The sequence below is a fragment of the Lactuca serriola genome, chromosome 4, assembly GCF_051521515.1.
Source record: "Lactuca serriola cultivar US96UC23 chromosome 4, Lser_US96UC23_V15, whole genome shotgun sequence".
NCBI lineage: Eukaryota > Viridiplantae > Streptophyta > Magnoliopsida > Asterales > Asteraceae > Lactuca > Lactuca serriola.
Window position 1 is genome coordinate 229,543,952 of NC_136411.1, and position 5,876 is coordinate 229,549,827.

Sequence of the window (5,876 nt, forward strand, 5' to 3'; positions counted from 1 at the left end):
ACACCAAACAATAAATCATTGATTCAGTTAACAAAAATTAAGACAAATATTCAGTCAATCAATTAACAGAACATAGTGACAAGTTACAACAACTCACCTGGCCAGTTTTCTTCACTTGACTGAAAGAGTAGCTGCAAACCAAGACAAATCCATAAAAATGGGCGATCATTCTCTATGTAAGAGCCAGATTGCATTTCTAATAGTTTGAACATTGTCAGCACACCATAATCAAGCAGAGTTAAGGCTGCATATGCAAGTTAACAACAAAAAAAAAACTAAACAAATCCATGCACATATCATTCATCAATTGTATATCATCATGCATTTCAATTTCCATCCATCAAAACAAGTAGTTTATTGTGCAAAAATTATTACGGGCTTAGTTTGCTACAAGTTATGGTATATATATATATATATATATATATATATATATATATATATATATAACACCATAAGAAACAAAGGGCATACAAAATATTGTTAAAATTACCAAAATACCCCTCTTGCTACTTTTAATATCGCCATAAGAAACAAAGGGGTGTTAGATTTGTGTCTAAATTACTAAAATACCCAACAAAATGATAATCACATACTTGGTTAGGTAATTCACAACTAATATATTTATTTGAAGTCATTATTCATATTGTTTGAATTTGAGTAGATTTGATATCAGTTCTCTATAGAAAAAGATGATTATTTTCATTGATTTGATTCAAAATGAGTGAAATATGGAATTTTTTTGTTTTATTATCTTATACAATAATAAAAGCTTAGATTAATCTAATCTAGACAACCAAAAAAATAAAAGTATATTGCCATTCTTTTTCCTTTTTAAATTATAATGCTATTATGGGCTTAGTTTGCTACCACATTTTTTTAACATACATCGTCGTTCTTTTAATTTTTTAAACTGTAACTGCATACAATCTCTTCAAACATTTTATTATTTTTTATATATAAAAATGTTAACTTTTCCATGTGATTGACTTCTCAAATTACATGTTAGTTTTGTAATTCTCCAAAAGTTTTGTAAAATCTAAAATTTCTTATCTTGTTTTAGTTTGTAATTACATTATACTCTTTCAATATAATATGGTTTGTGTACATAAACGGTATAGAATGCAAATTAAATTATAATAATATTTATCTTCTAGCATAAATTTTTACAGATTTGGTCCTTATATCAATAATCTGTCATAGTAATGGTCATCGTTGTATAAAACGGTGGCAAAAAAACAACAATTTATGTGACCCGTGGTTCACCACGGGTTCACACACTAGTTTCAATTAAATAATGTAATAACGAAGAAGGGTTACGAGAATCAACGAGTATCACAAAAAATTGAAGTAAACAACCTTTTTTGAAGAATGAACAGTGTGAAAACAATGTTTTTAGTTCTAAATCAACTAATAAGTATCGAAGATTACGAGAAATTTCAAGTAATCAAGTGATAATTTTAGAAATGATTTGAAATCGTTAAAAACTCGAGAAAAAACGCCGATGGTTACCTTTTATTGTCAAGAGTAAGGAAATGGTCTCGTTCATGTTTTCATCGGAAGACATTTTTCTTCGTTTATGTTATTTGATGCTTCTGCAAATGGTTTTCTTCTTATCAATTCTTCTGCAAATGGTTTTCGTGTAATAATGTATCAAAGAGGGAAATGGTGCTTTCTGTCGAGATTTGACGTGTTATCAAATTACTCAAGTGCCCTTACGGTTTAATGTTTTTGGATTATTTACAAATTTGCCACCGCTCATTAATGTATTTGGATTATTTATAAGTTTGCCACCGCTCATTAATGTATTTGGATTATTTATAAGTTTGTCACCGTGCGTTTTCTAAACTCATTAAATGATTGGCTAAAAATGGTTCCCCCATTCTCAACTTTTTTTTCTCAATTGAACCCTCTCTCTCTCTCTCTCTCTCTATATATATATATATATATATATATATATATATATATATATATATATATATATATATATATATATATATATATATATATATATATATCGCATACCTCTAGTTATGTGTTAGATTAGAAACCTTTGTTAGGCAGCCAAGGGCTAGCCCAACTTGTGCATTCCTATTGGACTTAACCTAATTTCAACCCGGACATTTACCGACCAACGTCAAAGGCCTTTTTCAAAAAAATTCAAAATATGTTTAGATTATACTTAGGACTGTATTGGTAAAGAAATTATTCGTTATTTATTTATCTGAACGCTTGAATTGTGTAATATATATATATATATATATATATATATATATATATATATATATATATATATATATATATATTACACTATATATATATATATATATATATATATATATATATATATATATATTACACTATATATATATATATATATATATATATATATATATATATATATATATATATATATATATATATTTTCTTCACTATCCGTCGGATCTACTATTTCTATATATATGATCATGCGAACTCATGCAAACGCGCCCACCGTTTCCTCACACTAAGAAATGGAGTATTCATCTCTCAATTCCTTGGCTGCACCCACCACCGCTGTCCGCGGTGTCACAGTCCCCTCAGAAAACCAATCTGCCGCTTCCCCAGCCCTTAACGAGGTCACCATCTCCGCCGATCACCCTCCTCTCCGTGTCATCCCTGGTTCCTATGGCATTCCCTTTTTCGGTCCAATCAAAGATCGACTCCAGTATTTCTACGGCACCGGCGGCCCAGTCGAGTTCTTCAAGTCCCGTGTTCAGGAATTCCGGTCGACGGTGTATCGGACCAACATGCCTCCTGGCCCATTCATCAGCGGCGACCCAAAAGTCATCGCCCTCCTCGATGCCAAAAGCTTTCCCACTCTCTTTGATGTATCCAAAGTGGAAAAGAAAGACGTATTCACCGGAACCTACATGCCCTCCACCAAACTCACCGGAGGCTACCGTGTACTCTCCTACCTTGACCCTTCCGAAGCTAGACATGCTGAGCTTAAAAACCTCATGTTCTTCATGCTCAAATCTTCAAGCAGCAGAGTCATTCCACAATTCCAATCCACTTACACCGAACTCTTCAATACTCTTGAGATACAGCTAGACAAAACCGGCGAAGCTCCATTCAACGACGTCGGTGAACAAGCAGCTTTCCGGTTCCTCGGCCGAGCTTACTTCGAAGTCAACCCGGAAGATACAAAAATCGGAAAAGATGGTCCGACACTCATTAACAAGTGGGTGTTTTTCAATCTCAGCCCGATACTCACCCTCGGCCTACCGTGGTACATTGAGGAACCTCTGCTCCATACTTTCCGGCTGCCGGCTTTTCTGATACAGAAAAGTTACCAGAAACTTTACGATTACTTCTTGTCAGCTGCAACTACAGTCATCGAGCAAGCAGAAAACCTAGGGATCCCAAAAGACGAAGCAGTAAACAATATCTTATTCGCTGTGTGCTTTAATACATTCGGTGGGATGAAGATCTTATTCCCGAGTACACTCAAATGGATAGGCCTTGCTGGTGAAAATTTGCAGACGCAGTTGGCGGAGGAGATCAGAGGTGCTATCAAATCCTACGGCGGCGGAATGGTGACAATGGCGGCGATAGAGCAGATGCCGTTGATGAAGTCCGTCGTGTACGAGATTCTTAGGATTGATCCACCGGTAACTTTCCAATATGGGAGAGCTAAACGCGACCTTACCATTGAGTCACATGACGCTGTTTTCAATGTGAAAGAAGGTGAGATGTTATTCGGGTACCAACCATTTGCAACCAAGGACCCGATAGTGTTTGACAGACCTGAAGAGTTTGTTGCTGATCGATTTGTTGGGGACGGAGAAAAGCTGTTGAAGTATGTGTGGTGGTCAAATGGGCCGGAGACGGAGATTACAACGGTCGAAAATAAGCAATGTGCCGGAAAAAGCTTTGTTGTGCTGATAACAAGGTTGTTCGTGGTTGAAATTTTCCGGCGATATGACTCTTTCACCGTGGACGTGGCTACGTCTGCTTTGGGTTCGAGTATCACAATCACGTCCCTAAAGAAAGCTAGTACCTGATGAGTAATTTGAGAATCTTGGAGAGGGTAATGTTGGGAATGGAATGAGTTTTTTTGTTTTTTTTTTTTTTTTTTCCAAATAAAGACGAAGAAATAAAAAGGATGGGGAAAACTATGTATGACTTCCCTAGTTCCCATGCTTTCTAGCAGTGGGGGTCCTGACTCGTGAGTCCTGACCACCAAGCACATTATCAAAATAGTTTTGCATTCCTCGATCAATAATGGTGAATTGGTATTTTCAAAAGAAGATATAGATATGGATAACATTTTGGAATAGTATATTAGATATTATGCATTGATGATCATTAGTTATAAAAGTAGAAAATAAAAACATTGGGAAATTGATGAAAAAAAAAAGAAGACAATGTAAGGGCAGATTATAAGAAATATTAATTGTTTTTGTATAAATGGTTTCAATATTTCGCTTTTATTAAAATGTTTTTGATAACATTTTGGAATAGTATATTAGATATTATGGAGAAATGACACAAATGCCCTACAAATGTTATAGGGTTGACCCTTTAAATCTTAGAATTAATTTCGTGGTTTCATGAGGACACAAAGTGGTGAGCAACCTGTCTTTTTAGTCTCTATTACCTTTTTTTAGTCTCCATTACCTAAAGTAGAAATAGAAATGGCAACGGGGCGGGTTCGGGGCGGGTCAACAAATCCCATCCCCGAACCCGATAGTTAAATTTGGCCCCGAACCCGACCCGATACCCGACGGGTTTCTTATCGGGGCGCCCCATCGGGGCAGAAAATTTCCCCGATCCCGAACCCGAACCCAAAACCCGATATAGACGCGAAAACCCGAACCCGAAACCCGAAAATGGAAAAACTACAATAGAACAATAAGAAATTAAAACCTTACAAAGGCTTAAAATACAAAATAAGTTCTTAACATAATTGAACCAAATATGAAAAACTAAATTCATCGCAACAGTACATTACACTTAAACATTAAAACAAACTTAAAATCAAGCAACCTCTTCTACATCCCAAATTGTTGATCCACAAAATCAGTATTTACTTGATTATAACATGAACCTCCCACCTCTTGACTACTTTCAGTTGGAGCACGAATCTGACTGTTTGAATTCATATCCCCTGGAAAATATCAAAAAACAGAATTCAATTCAGCATAACAGAAATCAAATACAACAGTTTGAAAGGTGTGAATCAAATACAACCATATCTTTAACGAGAGTAAAGTGCATTGCTATTCCCAAAAAATTTCCTATTTATGTCAATATAAGGCAACAAACAATGCAAATGATCAAGTATCATTATCTAGTTCAAGTATTTCAACTTATCAAATGTTACTTTTTAAACAAAACACACTTTCCATTTTCACATAAAAGCATTATTTGAAGGCATGAAAGTATAATTTTATATATCTGATGAAGGGATCTGCATAAAAGTTAACTAAATCAATATAACCTTTTCAATCCATACCACCAACACTATTGTTTGAAGTGACCTTAAGAACAGTAGATAACATTTTGTCAACTGTTAAGTTTATAATACCCTTAACAGCTTCACAGATCACAGGTGTGTTATCTGATGCCTAAAACTAGGACAACATCGAAGCTACGCTATGCTTATAATAGGAAAGAAAATAGACGAGTTGAATCAAATTCATCAAAATTGGGACAACATCGACTAGATCAGAACTCAAATTGAATCAAATTAATCAAAAATCATAACTCAAATCAGCCGAAATTCGACTAGCTACGATCATGAGAACAGATTCAGAACAGTTGTGCTACATCGAATTAAGAAAAAATAACGTAACCTTACCTGGATGGTTGTCGGCTAGATTAGAACTAGAATC

The 5,876-nt window shown here is 34.8% G+C and overlaps 1 pseudogene; it reads left to right on the plus strand.

The window, feature by feature from the left end:
* Positions 1 to 2,465: 2,465 nt before the first annotated feature.
* On the plus strand, positions 2,466 to 4,321 carry LOC145096812 (allene oxide synthase CYP74A2 pseudogene; annotated as a pseudogene).
* Positions 4,322 to 5,876: the final 1,555 nt, after the last annotated feature.